Here is a 21456-nt window from a genome sequence, read left to right on the forward strand (position 1 = left end):
GGGGTTCGAGCCCTAGCCCCGCCGCATCCTCGGGGCGTGCAGGTAAAGGGTTACGCGTGTCGGGAAGGCTCACCCTCAGCCCGGGCCACGTGACGCGCGGACCCAATGACAACGCTGGGGCGGCCGCTGCGAGCTCGGCGGGCTCCAGGCAGCGCGGAGCCGCTAGCGTTTCCCGGCGCGGCCGCCCGAGGCCGGCGAAGCCATGGGCGCCGGGACACCGCCGCCGCCGCCGCCGCCGTCGCCGTCTGGCCCCAGGTAGGGACAATCCCCCGCCCCGCGCGCACAAGGAGGGCTTTAGTTCTGCGGAACCTGGCTTTGGGGCGAGCTTTCCCCCACTTCTCTCCGAGGTGCCTACTTTTAATTTCTTGATTTGCTTTTGCCCTGAAAAAAAAATTAGAGACGCAATTCAAAGTTTGATGACTTCAGGAAAAGTCACGTAATTCAACAAAGGGGCTCTAAAAGGGGCAAAACTCGGGTGGGGGGAGGCGGACTTTTACAGATTCCCAAAACCAAAGACCAAGGCGTTTGTAAAGCTTGGCGTTTAATTGGTTGTGTGAAACATTTTTGCTTTTAAATCCCTAACTAATGAACTTTCAACGGTGCATGCGAACTTGAAAAAGCTGTAAGAGATTTTCCCTTAGATCTGTGCCCTCCTCCCCCATTTTAAGTATGTTTTTTAATAAAAAGGAAATGGAATGTGACCTCTGCTGTTTCTTTGAAATGCCCTTGGGTCCTGGTATTTGCCCCCCAGGGGTGCTGGCGTCCTGGGCGGTGGGTAGGGGTGGGGGAAGAGGTCAGGGTGCCAGGAGGACTCACGTTGTGAAAAGAGGGTGCCAGGTGCAAACAGTTAAATAGTCACAAACTGTTTGCTAAATATTTAATAATTAGGCAAGCATCTCCCAGGTTGGTTACTTAGATTGCATTGACCTTGGCAGCCCTGATGAGGCGAGATTTTGACAAAGTACTGGTGAAGAATTTTTCCGGTGATAAAAAGCAAGAATCAATGCTTTTTACCCCAGCACGGCAATTGACCTTAAAAACAAAATCAAACTCCCTCTGATGACTTAGTACATTTTATGTTACTTTCCATGGCGGCATAGATACCTGCCCCATGATGGATATTTGCCCTGTGAATTTAGAGGAAGTTTGTGCTTCAGAGGTGGTTCAAATCATTGAAGAATAGGGCGTTTATTTTCTTCCTGTCACTATTTATGCGAAAGAATTACTGATGGTCCTTCTTGCCCTGGTTTGTGGATGTCCTTGGTGGTTGCAATCAAGCAAGCACTTATGAGGAATAATATCTGGAGAAAAGACGAGAAGCATTTGAGAGTTGAATGAGAAAGAAATGGAAAGGGGTTACTGCTTTTAAACATTAAAATAGAGTCTATATTTGCTGCCTACCCCTCCCCCTTCCCCATTTAATCCTTCAAGTTAATACCATTTTAGGAAGGATAAGACAGATGTTAAAGATCATAGACCACCTTACTGGTCCCAGCTGCCAAACACTGTCAGGAGGCAGATAATTGAAACAAGGTACATAATTGAAACAATTTGACGCTCAAAGGTAAAGTTAAGTTCTGGAGTTATTTGTATTTCCCTAAAGTGTGAAGAGTCAGGTAACAGCAAGCTGCCTGGGTCACTGAGCAGAAATGGAACAGATGCTGAGACAGGAAGGGAAGGTGTGGCTTACTTCTCTTCTTGGCCCATTCTGTGTCTATCCTCTGATCCTGCTCCGTGCATTTATTCAGCACGTATGATCTTGGTCCTCAATGGCTCCAGAGATTTAGATAAATAATGACACCTAAAGAGAAATAGGGCCAATCTTTCCTGTGTTTCAAAGAGCTTTTTGGATATCTGGGATTGAAGACAAAAACTTGGATACCAACTCAACGTGTTCCATTATCCTAAACATGGAATGATTCCCTTGACTTCCCACCCAGACCCTTCTCTGAGCCTGGAAATACAACCTGGCTAAGCTCCGGCCAGAATCCATTTGCAGCCCAAGGGCAGAGCGCAGGTAGGGATGGCCCCTTTCCTCCTAGAACAGCCCGCTCTTGGTGCCCGGAAGCCCATTCACTGTGCTTCTTGGAATGGACGCCAGTTTCCAAATAATTGAATACCAGCCTCCCAGTAGCTGGGTTTCCTCTCCCTATACTGTGTTTCACATTCCCCTAGTTACACAATTTTTCTGATAACCCTGAATCTTGGGATCTTTTACAGTCTTGGTTAAATAGTAACTAGTACCTATGTCCTGCTTTTCTTTCTTGGTCATTAGACAGATTTTCCTTTTGGTCATTCTTTTTGGTCATTAGATTACATGCTTACAGAGAGACTTTGTAGGTGTGTAGGAAAGAGTTGAGTTAACGGGGTCATCCTAGGGGAAGCTGACTTGGAGTCTTCACCTATGTGCAGGTCAGATGTAGCCTTTCTCGAGTGCCTGCTCTTAACCACTGAGCCATCCTGTGTCTCTAGCCATCCTGTGTCTCTAGTAGCCTTTCTTACTCTAACTGCTATTTAAGAGAATAAACTGAAAATGAAATCATTCATCTACTTGTACCGTTTTCACCCAAGAATATCATAGTCCCACAGAGGTTAGTTAAAATCTTCAGGACTGTAAGATTATCAAATAATCCTTTCCCAAAACATATGTAAAACACCAAGCCAATGAATATGTGTCCTGAAACAGAAAATTAAAACTCTGACTCAGTGTTGTCAGGCATTGTAGAAAAGATGTTCCTGAGCTGCAATGAATATTAACAAATGACAAAAGGAATATTGTATCTCAAACTTTATCACAAGTGCTGAACTCTGTTCTGTTCGGTGTACAAGTGGTTCTCCAAAATTTAATAAAACGGTGACCTGGCCTTGGAGACATCACATGCGTAGACCCAGAGACACCAGATAGTCGATGAGTTTCTGGGGACACAGTCCTTGTCTTCAGAGATCCTAATATCTTGGGAGAAACCACTGAAGGATCTTAAGCACAGCAGATCTCTACTTTAGAGAATTCATGCAGGCTGCAATGAGAATGAAACAGGAAAGATACAACCAAGACCAAAGGCAGCTGCGGCAAAAATTTAAATTAGAGGAGAGAGAGAAGTGAATTGATTCAAAAGATAGTTAAAGAAGCACTGGTATTTAAGATTTTAACTGTAAGAACCCATTAGTTGACTTGAATCTCTGACGTCAATTTACATGTCATTTCAAAATACATTTTCTCCAGGTAGATAAATGTAAGCCATGTTTCATTGCAATATTCTTCATGTAGATTCTAGTTCCTCTAGAGCTTCTCATGGTTTTTAATCACAGAAAAATTTTCTGATAAATAGCCAATTATATTTCACATTTTCAACAACCTAGTGCTTCCTTCTACAGACTTAAATATCTACATCTGAAGGCAAAGCTAAAGTAAACTGTTGCCCTCATATACACATTCTCTGATTTAGCTTAACTCCTTCTGGGAGTAAAAACATTTGATTGTTTAACACTAGTGGAAATGGACAGTAGAACAGCCTTTCTTTTTTATTGTTTTCAGTTGGCCACAACATAGCCTGCTATATGTCACAGAGAGGACTGTATTATATTTGTAAGAGTATTAGTGACATGTGAGAGGCTATACATAATGCCTGTGAATGAACAAAAGTCACCTTGGTTATTGACTCATTGCCACACGCATAGCTTTTTAATACAATGTGTATTTAGATATAGTTTAAATTCATTCACTTGATCACTAGTTGTAGAGTAGATGTCTACACACAGGAGTTTTGAAATTTGATTTTGGTGTTGTTTTCCCTCATTTGATAAATGAGTATCATATGTATCTTGGTTATTAATGTGCAATAAATACAAAGATTTGATTCTGTATAGCTGTAAAATAGTATTGCTTTTATTTGGTCAGATTGTCAACAACCTTAGTCCTCCAGAATATGTATTGTAACCTAGAAATGCATAAAAGAAGTCCACCTGCCCTTCAAATTGTTAAGAGTCACATACTTAAGATTCCCACTAGAACTTATTTGGCATTATTTCATTTCTGATTCCTAATGAGCTTGGCTACCTGCGTTCCTGGTCCACAGCAAGGAGATCTACTTTATAGTTTCAATGTACAGTTCTTGTGATAAGTATGAAATGTGGTTACAGCCAAATGCTAGTCAGCAAAGACAATACAGTGAAGGTGGTCTGTGATTAAACCCTAAGTCTACAAGAAAAACATTAAATTGTGTTCAAAACTATCTGTTAGAAAGGAAGAAGTACTGCCTTTTGGTAAAAGGACCCTTGATCGTTTTTAGAGCTGGAAAAGAACCTTAAAAGTTACTTGGTCTAACCACCTTAATTTACAAATGAGGAAACTGAGTCTCAAAGAGGTTAAATGATTTGTCCAAAGTCATACAGCTGCCCATTGGAAAAACTGCTGGGACTGGAATCTCAGAGTCCCAATTCCTGGTTTAGTCATCTTCCTACTTCTGACTAAAAAGCACAAATGTTAGTACTATGAAAAACTCATTCTATATTAAGTATAATATTGTCCAAAACATAGCTACTGTTTATTGAGAAATTACTTATATATTCAGTATCAGTTATCTATTGCCATGTAACAAATCACCCCAAACGTAATGGCTTAAAATAACCACCATTTATTGAGCTTGTGCTTCTGTAGATAAGCAGTTTGGGTGGGCTTGGGTGGGCAAATTACTGTCTTTTCCAGGTTCCTCCATGCATCTGTGGTCACCAAGGCAGCTCTGCCTCTGAGTATTGGCAGACCATCGGCCATGTCATGTGGGGAGCAGCTGAGCCTCACGTCTTTCATGATTTAGCAGCCTAGCCTGGGTTCATCACATGTTGGCCCAACTTGGTTGCAAGAGAGAACGGAAGCAAGGCCCCTTGAGGCCTAGGTTCAAGCTGACACAACTCACTTCTACTCCAGTCTATTTCAAAAGCAACTCAAGAAGCCAGCTCAGATTCAAGGGGTGGAGAAATAGACCCCACTTTTTAATGGGAGGAACTGCAGCGTTACATTAGAAAATGGCATGGATTCAGGGAGGGATGGAGAATCATGGCCTTTTTCACAATTTATAATATACACCTCGTACCTTATGTAACTTGTCTAACTTAATTCTCACAATAGCACTAAAGGTTAAGGCAAAATTCCTATTTTACAGGTGAAGAAAATGAGAACCAGACATGTTAGTCTGGATTAGGCAGGACAGATGGTGAGTGATGAATGCAACACTGGGACTTGGGTGTGTCTGACTCCAAAGCCTGTGCTCAGTACCACGACGGAGCCCTGCCTCCCTACATAATGCTGCAGTGAAGGGTGGTGGTATTACTAAGTATCATACAGCTCAGAGTTTTGTGTGGAAAAAAAAATCAAACTTTAGTAAAACTTTTTCTTGATTTATATGCTAAGAGAAATATCAAACATGATTATGCCCTCAAAGAACATATGGTCTCATTTATATATGGTTGCATGTGCACACATGTTATTTAAGCAATAAAATTCCAAGTAAAGAGAAATAAGACTGGATAATCAGAGACGCTTATTAGAGGATGAAGTGATGAGTTCAGGGGAGCCAAGAGAAAGCCCTATTTGGAATAATATCTGTTAATATCTCAAAAGATCCTCACATCATTTATATAAAATAAGTAATATTCCCATGATACAAGGGAAGTTATTTGCCCTAAGTCACACAGCTAAAACCTAATCAAGATGATGTTTAAACCCATGTCCATGTATCTCAAAAAACTATTCCCTTTCCATTTTTTTCCAATAAGCCAGTAAGCTTTGGTCCTTGAAGTGAGGTCCATGGACCAGCAGCATCATAACTACCTGGGAGCTTGTTGGAAATGCAGAGTCCTGACTTCACCTCCTGTCTACTGAATCAGAACCTGCATTTTAACAGGATCTCCCAGATGATTGCATAACCACAGTAAACGCTGAGCCCTGCACTAAAGGGAGTTTGGAGAAATGACTTGTATTAAGATAGGTGAAAGAGAGTGGAAGAGCTTTCTTTCTTTTTTTTTTTTTGCTTGTTTATTTTTTTAATTTAATTTTATTTTAAGTTCCAGGATACATGTGCAGAATGTGCAGGTTTGTTACATAGGTAAACATGTGCCATGGTGGTTTGCTGCACCTGTCAACCCATCACCTAAATATTAAGCCCTGCATGCATTAGCTATTTATCCTCATACTCTCCCTCCCCCTGCCCTCCCTACGGGCCCTGGTGTGTGTTGTTCCCCTCCCTGTGTCCATGTGTTCTCATTGTTCAACTCCCACTTATGAGTGAGAACATGTGGTGTTTGGTTTTCTGCTCCTGTGTTAGTTTGCTGAGGATGATGGCTTCCAGCATTATCCATGTCCCTATAGAAGACATGATCATGCTCCTTTTTTATGGTTGTATAGTATTCTATGGTGTATATGTACCACATTTTCTTTATCCAGTCTGTCACTGATGGGCATTTGGGTTGATTCCATGTCTTTGCTATTGTGAATAGTGCCACAATAAATATACATGTGCATGTATCTTTATAATAGAATTATTTATATTCCTTTGGGTAGGTACCCAATAATGAGATTGCTGGGTTGAATGGTATTTCTGGTTCTAGGTCCTTGAGAAATCGCCACACTGTCTTCCACAATGGTTGAACTAATTTACATTCCCACCACCAGTGTAAAAGCGTTCCTGTTTCTCCACAGCCTCACCAGCATCTACTGTTTCTTGACTTTTTAATAATCACCATTCTGACTGGTGTGATGTGGTATCTCATTGTGGTTTTGATTTGCATTTGTCTAATGATCAGTGATGATGAGCTTTTTTTTGTATGTTTGTTGGTCACATAAATCTCCTCTTTTAAGAAGTGTCTGTTCATGTCCTTTGCCCACTTTTTGATGGAGTTGTTTGGTTTTCTTTCTTGTAAATTTGTTTAAGTTCCTTATAAATTCTGGAAATTAGACCTTTGTCAGGTGGGTAGATTGCAAAAATTTTCCTCCATTCTATAGGTTGCCTGTTTACTCTGATGATAGTTTCTTTTGCTGTGCAGAAGCTCTTTAGTTTAATTAGATCCCATTTGTCAATTTTGGTTTTTGTTGCAATTATTTTTGGCGATTTCATCATAAAATCTTTGCCCATGCGTATGTTCTGAATGGTACTGCCTAGATTCTCTTCTGGGGTTTTTATGGTTTCAGGTTTTACATTTAAGTCTTTAATCCATCTTGAGTTAATTTTTGTATGTGGTTTAAGGAAGGGGTCCAGTTTCAGTTTTCTGCATATGGCTAGCCAGTTTTCCCAGCACCATATATTAAATAGGGAATTCTTTCCCTATTGTTTGTTTTTGTCAGGTTTGTCGAAGATCAGATGGTTGAAGATGTGTGGTCTTATTTCTGAGGTCTGTATATCTGTTTTGGTACCAGTACCATGCTGTTTTGGTTACTGTAGCCTTGTAGTATAGTTTGAAGTCAGGTAGCGTGATGCCTCCACCTTTGTTCTTTCTGCTGAGGATTGTCTTGGCTATGTGGACTCTTTTTTTGGTTCCATATTAATTTTAAATTAGCTTTTTTTCTAATTTTGTGAATAATGTCAATCGTAGTTTGATGGGAATAGCATTGAATCTATAAATTACTTTGGGCAGTATGGCTATTTTCAAGATATTGATCCTTCCTATCCATGAGGATGGAATGTTTTTCTGTTTGTTTGTGTCCTCTCTTATTTCCTTAAGCAGTGGTTTGTAGTTCTCCTTGAAGAGGTCCTTTACATGAAGGTGGAGGAGCTTTCTAGGCAGGGAGAACAGTGAAAGCTTGGACCCTGGGCTGGAATCAATGCTACAGGTATGAGAGCAAGTGGAGGGATTGCTGGACTACAGTAGGGGTGCGTTTTTGGCAGTGGAAGGAAGTCATGTGATACTGATGGAATTGCTGTGGAGCCTGATGAAGTCTGCTTGTTAGAAAGGTTAATCGGGCAGTACTGAGGCTGGCCTGGCAGCAGGGACCCTGATTGTTGCTTAGGCTTTGCTGTCATTTAACTGCTGTGAAGAGAGCTCAGACCAAGGTAAAGATGGAGGAAATAGAGGAGAAGGATGCAATCTGGGAGGCATTTCAAAGCACCTTCCATGGGACTCGATGCCAGATCTTCTAAGGTAATAAAGAGAGAATGTGAACATGATTCTGGACTGTCAAGTTCTGAACTGTGCTTCCCAACCTTCAGGCTGGGATGTTATCTTTGCAATTCTTTGCTACTGTAAAAGAAGGATACTTTTTGGTGATTGTGGTTTTGTTGTTTGTTTAAAGGCGGCTTCCCCCATTCCTTTTAATTATAGCAGTTTTTCAGCTTTTGCTAAGAGGTAATTCAAACATTAAAATTCCAAATCTGTATGTCCATGTAAATAGTGGGGAAATTTTTTTGGCAGGCAATTATTTGTAATGAAATAGTTCTTTATGTAGTTCTGTTTATTAGGCCTTCCCAACTACCCTGTGATATCTATGTAGGTAGGATTATGATGATCATTTCATAGTTAGGGACACAGACTTGGAGATGTGATTCAGCCAAAACTTGAACCCAGGCCTGCTGGCTCCAAGCACAATTCTCTATCTGTCCAACTAAAGCACTTTTCAGGTTTTCTATTTGGTCTTTGGAGGAGATTATCAAACCGATCAGTCTTTGGTTTACTTTGGTTTGACTTTTTTCATATACACTGTGCCAAATTCAGAAAGATGCTTCAAAGTTTATATTTGTGGTTTGAAGTAATTATTTCATGGAAAATTGAAAATGCCTCATTAAAAACTGATTTCCTCCCCTGCCTGATTTTCTTATTTCATTGAATCCATGTGTTGATCCCAATGGCAACAAACCACACTTCAAATTTCAAATGATGTGAGCAATTTTGCCGTCCTTTCCTTTGTTTCTTTGAATGATGAAAAGATTTTGAATTTTTTTTTCAATTCAATTTTTAAGCCTATTTCTTAAGCAACTAAGCTGAGGCTTTAAAAATGTCCATAGATGAGGTCAGGAGATCGAGACCATCCTGGCTAACACAGTGAAACCCCGTCTCTACTAAAAAAATTAGCCGGGCTTGGTGGCGGGTGCCTGTAGTCCCAGCTACTCGGGAGGCTGAGGCAGGGGAATGGCATGAACCCGGACTGCACTCCAGCGTAGACAACAGAGCGAGACTCAGTCTCAAAAAAAAAAAGTCAGTAGATGACAGAATCATGACCTGGAAGGGGTCTTCAGTGGTCCAAACCCCTCATTTTATGGATAAGAAAACTGAGGCCTAAAGAGAGAAAGGGACCTCTTCAAGGATCTGCCATAAGTTGAAGGTTGTTTTAGGGCTGGGACCCATGTCTCTAACCTTCCTGTCCTGTGCTTTTTCACTCAACCACTTCAGAGCTGTTCCTTTCCCTGTGGCAGCGTCTCCCAGCCACTGGTGAGCAGTGTGGGGAAGTTGTAAGAGTTCAGATTTTAAAGCCGCCATTACCTGGGTTTGGATCCTGGTTTGCTGGCTCCCTGGCATGTGACAAACACATTTAATGCTATAGTCATTTCCAAAGAGACTCATAAAACAGAGTTAATTGGCTAGACCTTCAAGATTGGAGTTACAATTTATCTGCATTCTCTTTTAAACTTGACGAGACAAGTTTTATGATGCTCACCAGGATTTGGTTTTGGCAAAGGAAGCCAAGTATTCTAGGGGTAGACATAGTAAAAACGGCAGAGATCCACTGCAGCCCAGGCAGAGGCCCCACCAAGCCTGATCCCCCTGCTGTAAAATGAGTTCAGGCACTACTGTTGATGCCATGCTTTCTCTGTTGGAAGATAAAACACAAGTATTTCCTGGTGCTGCAGCACAGGGCTAAATTTTGGCTCTGGGGAGGTGAGCCTGAAAACAAAGGCAGATAGAGAAGTCACAGCTCACTAGTGAGGGAGCTAGAGAGTTGTTTTCTTAATACCCTCTGCCTTTGAATCTGCCTAGATTCAAAGATTTAATGGGGCAAAAGGAGTGTTACTTTATATAACTAAAAAAAAAAAAAAAAAAAAAAACTAAAATAGCTTTAGAGAATAAAATTACTGAAACTGCAATCCTTGACAGGCAATTGCCCTTTAAGAGTTAACTAGACAAACAAGCAAAACAAGCTAACAAACACAAACTCAAGAATCCACGGCTGGAGCACATCGCAGGTCCCCTAATGGCAGGTATGACTAGGAGAGGCACAAGTACACCCACGCCCATAAGTCAGAAATTATGAGATTCATCCTCCCAAACACAGATGACAGCATCATATGCACATTTGTTTGCATTAAATCAGTACTCACCTCTGCAGGTGCTTACCCTCTATTCAGTTTAAGTGAGCCCTTTGGAAAGAAACTGGGTGTGGGGGTTGTATTTTCTTCCATCACTAAGCCATTTGGTCCACTGTACTTCTTGTGTAAGTCTCAAAAGAGGAGAAGCTGTGGCCCACTTGGAGTCAGGCCTGGCTGCCCCAGAAGAAACTGTAATGAGAACTGGACTCTCATCAGGTTTGAATTTTGGCTCTGCCATTTGTTGTGGGACCTCAGGAATACTTAATCTTCCTGGATTTCAGTTTTCTCATCTGTAAAACTGGGACGCTAACTACTTCCTCTAATGTGTCTACCTAGCACAGCCCGCCCTTAGTAAATGTTTAAATAATCTGAGTCTCAGCCTCTGTGGCCTCCCATTTTCTCAAATGTAAAATACATCTGGACTAGAGCAGGATGGGAGGTACAGGATGGAAAGAAAGAATGAGGGAGGGGCTCAAACTACACACACCTTCTCCCAGCTCCCCTCATCTTGACCTTATATAAAAGCCACACGAAATAGCAGGAAACTTTCAAGCTTAAACTCTTGGGATTTCCCCTGAATTTCTAACTAGAGATGTGAATTTCCTCATTATGAAATTGTCTACTTAAATATCTGTCCAGGGATAGTTTTAAATATTTCTAAATATAATTATACCCCAAGCATGTAAAGAACTTGTTAGGGTAAAACGTATAATCGATTCCATGTTTGTATTAGTGTGAGGCAGAGAGGATGCCAAGGACTGAGTTTGAGGAAAGGAAGCAACAGTGGAGTTCACAGAGAAAGCAGAACTTATTTACATGCTGAATGATCATGGTATAAGTAGGGAGACTAAAGAAAACTGTAAAATATGGAGAAATTAAAGCTCAAGAATGTGACCTTTTCTTGATTCTCAGTTCCATGAAGAGTTTTCAGAATAACAAAGGTGGCATTTATAGCATTTAAAACAGAGGGCCGTGACCTCACTTTTCATATTTAGTGTATTCTCCATTCTTCATTTTGTGAATTGGAGTTTTGAAAAAATAGTATTGTATAATGTTCTTATACTGGAGGGCCCATTCCAATTAGTGAACCTAGTGCCACAAAAAGCTTTTTTTTTTCTACCAATGTGTAGAATAAAACCTAAATGCCCTTTTATTGAACAAGTATCTGTGGAGGTCAAGCACTGTGCCAGATGGTGAGGATACAAAGGTGAACAAAATGGACCTGGACACAATCTTGGTGGGAGACAGGTATCGATGCAATAACCATACTGATGTGGATGGCTTCCCTGAGGAAGGGATGTCCAGCTGGGATCCACAGGCTGAGTGGACTCTCACTTGGCAAAGGGAGCCCCAGAGAGGGGAGGGTGAAGGGCATGCTGATATGGCTCGGGGGATGGTGTTCTGAGAAATGTCTTGAGCACGAGGAGTATCAAGAGAGGTAGACAGTAGCTTCATCCTGTAGGCCTTGCAGGCCACATGCTAAAAACCAACCTCAGCTAACCTGATCCTTCATATCTACCAGGTCCCTCTCAGTGGATTTTAAAACCTCCAGAATTTGGAGATGTGTGAGGATAAAGGAACCATCCTCACAGCCTCAACACTTGGTCTCAGGTTCGATTCACCCTCACAATCCAAGTTTGATTAGTAAGCAGGAATAAAAACAATCGTACATCCTGTCCTGTAAGCTTGGTGAAGCCCCTCCTTCTGTTCTTTTCGTTTCTCCAACTGTATCTTCATGGAAAGTTCATGAAAGACAAATGTGACACTCTTCTAGAAGAAGAGTTGAGGTCACCTAAGAGCTTAATTTAAGCAACAAGAATCCTTTGAACCAGCCACTGAATGAGCCATTTCTCAGAAACAAGCACTAGGAACATTAGGAAGGGTAAAAGATACTGAATTGCTGTAATCTACATTGTTGATGCAAGAGTGGGAGTGCCTCTCACTACACTATTCCTAGCCAGTCCACACTCATACAAAACTGATTTCACCAAGGAAAAGTAACTTCTAACATCCATTTTGCAAACTCATAAAGTCCTTTGTGTTGAGTGGAAATAATGAGGCTAGCGTACCTGTACAAGCCATCTCTGCCTTCTGATTATATTTCATTTCTGAAATATTATATTTATATTTTGAAATATATCTGAAATACTAATGAAATATAATATAAATGAAATATAATATCTGAAATATATTTCATTTCTGGATATATATTCCTGTTGGGGCAACTCATTTAATCTACATCCTAAAGCACAGATTAAAAACACACTCAAAAATTCCAAACTGTCTACACTGACATACCATAAATTAGCAAATTGCAGACAATACAGCCTTATAATTGGTGGTCTTTATTTTAAGAACAGTGAGAAGCTATTGAAGGTTTTAAACTGAGAAGTAATAAGATTTGCATCCCTGGCTGCTGTGTAGGAAGAAGGCAAGACTGGGAGAGAAGAGATCAATTAAGGGACTATTGCAGAGGAAGATGTTGATTCTCCTCTTGAATAAAGTAAAGGCAATTATAGAGTGAAAAGTGGATGGGTTCCTAGGATAGTCAATAAGACCACCAGTACCTGGTAATGGATAGGAAATGGGAAGAGAGGGAAGAGGTGTCAAGATTGAATATTAGGACTTGGGTATACAAGTTTTCTTGCAGTATTGTTTGTGATGAAAAAAATCCATATATCATCAACATATACAATATGTAGGCCGAGCACGCTGGCTTATACCTGTAATCCCAGCACTTTGGGAGGCCAAGGTGGGCAGATCACCTGAGTTCAGAAGTTCAAGACCAGCCTGATCAACATGGTGAAACCCCATCTCTACTAAAAATACAAAAATTAGCTGAGCATGGTGGTGGGCACCTGTAATCCCAGCTACTTGGGAGGCTGAGGCAGGAGAATTGCTTGAACCCAGGAGGCAGAGGTTGCAGTGAGCCAAGATCACGCCATTGCACTCCAGCCTGGGTGACACAGTGAGACTCCATCTCAAAAAAAGAAGTACAATATGTAGATACAGTGCAGTACTCTGCACTGATTTAAAAATGAGATGTATGTATAATGACATGACAGAAATATTCAGGATATAGTCTTAAGTTTTTAAAAACTTGTTGAAGAAAAATGCACTTAGTGTTTCATTTTAATAAAATAGGAATGATTATAATTAGCTCTTAACAGAAAATAGCTGGAAGAATAAATTTTAAACAAATAACAGTGAAGATTATAGGGGCATTTACAAACTATATTTGACATTTCTGTATTCTGGAGTTTTTGCAACTCTCATGTTTACTTTTGTAGTCAGGGAAAGCAGACTTTGCAGAAGAGCAAACCGCCCTTCTTCTATCATGGAATCTTGTGATCCTCTGTCCTAAAATGATTGCTTCCTCTTCCGAATATCTTCTAGACTGTTAGAGCCAAAAAGGGCTTTAGAGATCATTTAGTTCTATGTCTTCATTTCACACATGAGGAAACTGAGGTCTAGAAAGACTAATGGGGTGGCCAAAGTCACATAACCCTAAATTAAGAGCAAGACCAAGACTAGAACCCAGGGATATACTGGCTTGTGGTCTAGAATTCTTTCTCCTACAAGCAAAGTCTCCTCTAGCACTTACTGTATCTGTGAATAATTTGGCTTTACTTGGAAGGCCTCATAAATAAATATGTCTTTCTCCTCCAGTAAATTTGTGCTTGAACTCAGAGTCAGTGTCCAGTATCACGTTCATGCATTGTGAAGCACGCGGTACAACAATTGACAGGCTTCAATTAGATTTCAGATCTGAGGCAACACTAAAATTCAGGGAAAAGAAAGACTCCCATTTGTGGTTTGTACTTACACAGCACTCTCAGGAGCTTGCTCATGTTCTCTCTCTGTCTTTCACACATACAGTAGGAATAAGTTAGTTGCCTAATTGGTTATGCTGGGGAAATGGACTTTGGGTTCAGGGCGTGTCAGTAGGTACCTTCCCACTTGCAACAAAATACCAATATCCTGAACTTCCGGAAGGAAATGGCGTGGCTGTTCAACTTTAATCTGTTGATAATGTCAGTAATTTCCCACAACTATATTCAACACTTTCTCATCCTACAATTCTCATAGGTCCTTTTCACAGAGTGTGTCTCAGGGACTGTTTCATATCTCACAGAGACACAGCCAACCCTGGCCTGACTATGGGCGTGGAGCAGTGTTTCACATTTGTCAACCCCTCATGTTTTGGGGTTCAGCCAGATGGAGGCTTTTGAATCACTCTTCAGTGATGTAAACCTCCTCCTTTGACTGAAATGAGAAATGATGGCTACTTTGTCCCTTGCCTTGTAGCTCCCCAGGGGCAATTAGGGAGTTGCCCCAGCCTGCAAAGGGCTGTGTTAGGATCTCTCACCTCTGGTGCCTCGTCCTTTTCTTCTCCTCCCCTGAAGCTAATCATGACACTTTTGTCTCTACTGAGCTCCACTTGGCATCTGGTGTTCATCATCTAAATAAGCTGCTATCTCTAGGAAACTATTCTGCTCTCTGCCTCCCATTTTGCAAATTTGGTGTGTTTGTTTCCAGTGTTTTATTAATTTATTTCAACTGAACATTTTCCATATCCTAAACATTTCCATTATTTACGTTACCATCTGCTTGATGTTTTAGACTCTGTATACCCACACACACACATATGTTTGTGTAAGATTCAGTTCTAAAGTCTTTCAAACCAGTTTTCTTTTCCTATAGTTAATTCTGTGTGGGTTCACAATGCCTTAAATATTTAAGTATCCATGTAATGCATTTATACTTTTTATCTTAAAATTCGGAAAAAAGTTAAGCCTCATAACTGTGATATTCCTTTAAATTGTATTAAACTAGGATTTTGATATACAGTCATGTACCTCATAACAACGTTTGGGTCATATACCTCTTATACAATGTTTGTCCCTTAAGATTATAATACCATATTTTTACTGTACGTTTACTATGTTTAGATATGTTTACAATTGCCTACAGTATTCAGTAGTATAGTCACATACGGTACAGATTTGTAGCCTAGGAGCAACAGGTTGTACCATCTAGCCTAGCTGTGTAGTAGGCTCTACCATCTAGGTTTGTATAAGTACACTCTGATGTTTGCACAACAACAAAATCACCTAGCGACACATTTCTCGGAACATATTCCCATTATTAAGCGATGAATGACTAAATGATATAGGGAGAAATTTAAAGCACTAATTATTTTCTCCTCAGTCAGCTATAAGTCTGCCTTTCAGTAAGCTTACATTGTTCTTTTCGCAAATGCAGGAATTTATTCCTCAATAAGCTTCTTGAATACCAACTTCACATAGAGACTGTGTAGTAGTCAAGGAGACAAAGCATGGAAGAGCAGCCAGTAGACCCTCATTGCAAGTAGAACAGGAAGGAATGTGACTGAACCACACCCCAGTGGATCTTAGAATCAGAAAATTACAAGATGACACGTAGAAAATTCCAAGATGACAAGATTGTTGTGCCCTGGAGGGTTATTAAAAGAGTTGGTATTATCTCTATATAACCCAGACCTGGACTGTATATGTGCACCCTCAGAAGTACCTGGAAAATTTTATGTTTCTCATTTCGTTCAGCTATGCCCAGACCAAGCAATAATCTATCGGACTTATATTATTCTTGGTATGACATATAGTTACTGAATTTTCTAGTAAAATGCAAAATATGTTGGATAGACAACAGGGTGAGCTATTTGAGTCAGTTTGCCCTGAAACTCAAAGGTTGATGTTCTCCATAACTTGAACCTTCCATATCTGCACATAGACCCATTATCTGCTTTGCTACAAGAACACTGATCATATTCTCTTCCAAATGGGTAAGGCAAAGCATTTTTATGCCAATACTATGACACTTTGGGAGATACAGTTTGTATGCATAAACATTGGGACATTTTGATATTCACTGATTCAGTGATAAATTATTATTCACTCAACAAATATGTATTGAACATCTCCCAAATTAAAACTGCCGTGAAAGAGTTAGAACGTAGCATCTGTAGATATAATTAAGAGCTACTACCAGGGAACTTGTTTATGTTTCTTAATATCTACAACCAACAAATTGGTACTTTCAAGCCATTTGTTTTTTGATTCATAAAGTTTTGAGAGTAAAGAAATGTAACAAAAAAATCAATTACCTCACAATCAACTGAGACTGTTTTCCTGCTAGAAATTCCCAGTTGGGACTGATTAAGAAATGTGTGTTTCTGATAAAGGTACAGGTGGAGCCAAAGGATAAAAGGGTGCTGTGTCTTTAAATTTAAAGATATTTTATAATTGTCCTTGAAGTTTCTATTTTCATTTGTTTGCTTTGGGTGGGACATGGAAAAATATTTGCCTACTGTATGGTACTAATCTTCATGCATGTGTTTGCAAATTACCTTCCCTGTGAAAAGGGTGTAGGCATTTCATTGGTGATAGCTTTTCTTATTAAATACTTGAAAATGCATGAATTTTCTGCACGAAAAATTGGTGAGTTCATTTTATATCTGAAAGTCAGGTTTAAGAGAAGATGTCTCAGAAGCTTCAAAAGTGTGAAACTTTAGGAATTAAACATTGGGTTCTCTAGTTATAAATTATCACAGGAGCTACCTTAGTTATATGCTTAGTATTTTCATTGTCAGCCAGTTATTTTCAAAGTTTTGGTGAACGCTAATATTTATTCTAAATTACATTGTTTGAAGAATCCTATTTTGCTTACCTAAGAAGTTTTTTTTTAAGATGTAGAAAAGATCTTTAAATTATTTTGAGTGGCTATGTGTGGTTTTCTTCCATAAATTAAAACTTCAATAGTTCAGAAATTATTATTCACTCAACAAATATGTATTGAACATCTCCCATATACTAGGAAGAAAGTATGTCAGCCTTCCTGAAAGCCCACAGCATATTTTTCACAGAGAACTTTAATTTGCAAATACAATTATTGAATTCTGTACTCCCACACCATGTACCTGATGTTTTTAAAAGAAAAACATTAACTAAATTTCGCAGTTTATTTGAGCAAAGAACCATTCATGAATTGGGTAGCACTCAGAACCAAAAGAGATTCCAAGTTCTCCACAGTGAGCAGTGAGCTTACATTGGCTAAACTTGGAAGTAAAATACAGAAATAACTTGATTGGTTACAGCTAGGTATTTGCCATAGTTGAGTATGGTCTGGTCAGTTGGCTGCATGTGATTGGCTGAAACCCAGCTATTTGTTACAAAAAATATTCTCCTAAGTTAAGTTTTCGTTTGTTTATATACTAAATTAGCTTACAGTTTGTTATACAGGAATTCAAAGCACAGAGACAGCCTCAGCCTTTTGACTCCCTGCTTATTTTGCTTTAACAGTATGTAAATGTATTCTAGAATGAATATAATTTAACACATAAATGTGATTTTATTGAGCACTAACTACAAGCTAGGCATTATACTCTGGGATGGTCAGGATACAGAAGTGAACAGAATCCCTGTAATATCTACTGGGAAAGAAGAACATTAAATAATCGTTAAATAAAAATAGAATTTAAATTGTAGAACAACAAAGGAAAGATCAAAGAGGTATATAATATCCTTAAATGGGATCCTGTTTAAATGATTTAAATGGGAGAGGGGAGGGAAGGGAGAAGGCAAGGAAGGCTTTTCAGAGAAAGTGAAGTGCTGAAAGTAGAAGAATGAAGAAAAGTCGGCCGGGGAAAAGGTGGAGAAAATTGACTATATATAATTTTAAAAAATAAAGGGAGACTTCGTTCTGGGGGCAAGAAACCTGGTTTCTAGCTTAAGAGATGCTAGAAACTGCCCTTGAGCCTGTCTTAACCTCTGGCCTCATTTTCTTTAAGTGAGAAATCTGAGTTGGATAGAAGGATCTAGGATTTCTTCTCTTATTTGATCTGTGATTAATATGAATGGCTACCTTATGGGGAAGCTCTCCAGTGGCTACCTCTGGGCTGGTTCCTGGAGCTGTCATCATGTTAGTCCACATTCTTTCGGTTCCTGGAAATGGGGAAGCTGCATACTGCATGTGCCCCTGGCAGGCATTGGCTAGGACTTGCGACATTCATGCAGTTAGGCTTGAGCGACTTCAGCCTCCCGCCCCACCCATGTCCACAAATTTATCTACATCTGCATCAATCCTTTCCTCATTCTCTCCATTCTCAGAGGATAAGGTGTTCCTTTTCCTGTTCAAGGCCAACTTTTTCATGTGGACTTAACTTTTATCTTCCATCCTCTGGGGTATTTCTTCACCAATTAATTCTGTCTTTGTCCTGAATCTATCAACTCTAACCAAATAAAAGTGGGGGTAAGGGGTGTTGAAAAAATTTATTTCTTACAAGATAAATATGTCTTCCTTTGAGCCTGTTGGCTACTGCCCCATCTCTGTTTCCCTTATTTAAAAATAAAATAATATAAAATAAAATGTCCTAAAGAGTTCTTGAGTAATTGCTGCCTTTAACTGCAATTCTCAGTTCCTTACTTCCAGTTCACTCGACATATTGCTATTTGGTTTTAGTCCACATCATGATGTGAAAACATCACTGATCAATTCTAATGGTCATATTTCACCCCTTTAACTTAAAAACCTTCTTGCTACATTTCGAGCTATTGATCTTGAGGATGTTTTCCTTTTTGAAATTCTCCCTTTCCTTTGATGCTTTTATGCTATTACATTTCTTACTCCTGATTCTTCTACTTCTATGACCCGTCCCTATTTTTCTATCATCTATTATCAGGTTTGACTCTGAGGTGTTCATGATGCAGAATCCAGTTGTATGTTCTATACTATCTATGAGTTATGTCTGCAAGGAAGAGTGTGCAAAGAATTCTGAGTAGGATTAAATGGTAACCAGATTCATTGATTCAGGTCAACTGGCAAGGTAATCTGTGGAAGGTTACAGAATCAAAGATGACTTGAGAATTAGATAACAAGTAATTTAAATCTTGGGGACTTAGATGAGAAGACTGAACCCTTTGTAAGGTATAGAGTCTCCGTTAAAGCAAGTATACATAGGGAAAATTAGATCCTAAATCCCAGGCTAACTTGCTAGTGAAAATGCACTAAGAAGGTAACCCCAAATTTTGGGGGAAAGCAAAATTATTTCCTTATAATATAGTGCTCTAACCATGGGAAAACTTAAAATTTAAGCGTAAATATGATGGACTAAATAAAATCAAAATATTTATACTTTTAGATAAGTTTGGGGAAAAGTCTTTAATATTTTAGATATTCATTATGTTTAAGATAATGTGTTAATATGATTAGCCTTGTGATTTCTAATCTAAAATATGTCATTGGATGATTGATTTAGACTTTGTATTTTTAAGTTAAAAATGTTAAGATAATTTTGCTGTATTTAATGCTATATTGAAATGTTTAATGTCTATTACTTTAACCAAGTTAAAAGATCACTCTTCAGAAGATTGACAGAGTTTAGAAAATTTTAAATAGAATATAAGATTTATAGTTGATCTCAATTCAAGAAAAATACATTTTTGGATTTGTTATTCTAATATTAATTTAAAAAACCGAAGTACCTGCAGATAATATTTTTGAGGGTTGTAGGGGACACCCAGAAAATCTCCTTGCTATCTCCCATTCCCAAGCAGTAGCGTGCCCCTGGTCTTTCTTCTCACCCCACAGTTCTTCCCAGTCTTCTAGGCTCCCTGACCAACCTCTGGCAGTGCCAGAATATATGCACCACTCATAGCTCACACATACATGATACCCAAATGCCTTTCTCCAGCCCTGTCCCCCTACACAGCTACAGATCCATTAAAAACTACTTCCTGTAGGGCAGATCTGTTTGCATATCCCCAGACCCCATCCAACTCAACTCACCTGAAATGCAGTCTATCGGTGCTCCACCTTCAAGCCCACTGATGTGCTCTCCTTTCTGCTATTATCTCAGCTGATGACATCATCAAGTGCTCTTTCCTCGTTAGGGCAAAGACTGGCTTGGACATTGCTATGGTTTGAATGTGTCTCCCAAAGTTCACGTGTTTGAAATTTAATCCTCAATGCAACAGTTTTGAGAGGTGGGTTCCTAAAGAGGTGATTAGGTCACAAGTGCCCTGCCATCATGAATGGATTAATGCCATTACCTTGGGAGTGGGTTCCTGATAAAAGGAAGAGTTCTGGCCCTCTTCCCTTCTTTCTTTCTCATGGGTTCTCTCTTGCCTTTCTACCTTTGCCATGGGATGTTGCAGCAAGAAGGACCTCATATAAAATAAAAGTCCCTCTGACCTCGGACTTCCCAACCCTCAGAACTGTAATAAATACATCTCTGTTATTTATAAATTACTCAGTCTCAGGTATTCTGCTATAGCAGCACAAAGCAGGCTAAGACACTTGTCAAGCTTGCCTCTCTTTGACCCCCTCAGTGCCTACCTGGCAACAGTAGGTACTCAAAAACTCAGTTGATAAATATGAAGCCCAAATAAAATAGGGAATGACATGAATACCTGCTTTAGGATGAATGGAAAGGGGAGACTCCATTATCATTTTGGTACTAGCTAATGGTTTCTTTGTCAAAAGGGTAGGAATAGCTAACATTCATTGAGCACCTACTATGTACTAGGTACTTTAGGTGATTTGTGCACATTAACTGAAAGGGTTGGGCTCAGAGAAGTTAAGTCATTCAGGATGACGAAGCTAGTAAGTGACAGAGATGGTACTTAGCGAAGGTCTGTGTAACTCCAGAAACTCTTCAGTGTTCCCACCTCTCCTCAGAGTAGCTATTTTCACATTAAATTAGATTTCCTCTAACTGATGTTTTTATGCAGTGGTATTACTGATAGAATTATGAAGATCAAGTGGCATGTATGCAAAAACTCAGAATTTAGTGTGTTTATAAAAAATTAGTAGATTTTTTTCATTTCCTTATATTTTTCATTTCCTGGTATTTTTAGTCAAAATACCAGGGCTTAATCATTTCAAAGATGAATACTGTCAGTTATGGAAGGTACATCAGCAGAATCAGCTCTGCTAACTTTCTTGCTTGACCTACTGAAGGTTTAGGAAAAAGCCTTCTCGGGTTTTCCAGATACTATTAGACCAAGAAGGATGCGTTTTAATCAAACCGAACACAAAAGGTTGGGTTTGGAGGAAATGCAACCACAAGAGTGCCTTTTAAGAAATAAAATTGAGAAATCATCCTTCTAACATTTCCTCCTTCCCTCCC

The 21456-nt window shown here is 39.5% G+C and overlaps 1 protein-coding gene across 2 annotated transcripts in view; it reads left to right on the top strand.

Annotated features, from left to right (window-relative positions):
• Positions 1-131: 131 nt before the first annotated feature.
• Positions 132-21456, top strand: part of C3H4orf19 (chromosome 3 C4orf19 homolog) — a 150491-nt gene continuing 129166 nt past the window's right edge. Inside the window, exon 1 of one of the 2 annotated variants that reach the window (XM_054485617.2) lies at positions 132-255. The gene's annotated coding sequence lies outside the window, so the exon portion shown is untranslated. The remainder of the gene's footprint in view (positions 256-21456) is intronic. The other variant, XM_063663593.1, reaches the window with a different exon arrangement.

This window comes from Pongo pygmaeus, chromosome 3, assembly GCF_028885625.2.
Source record: "Pongo pygmaeus isolate AG05252 chromosome 3, NHGRI_mPonPyg2-v2.0_pri, whole genome shotgun sequence".
NCBI classification, from domain to species: domain Eukaryota; kingdom Metazoa; phylum Chordata; class Mammalia; order Primates; family Hominidae; genus Pongo; species Pongo pygmaeus.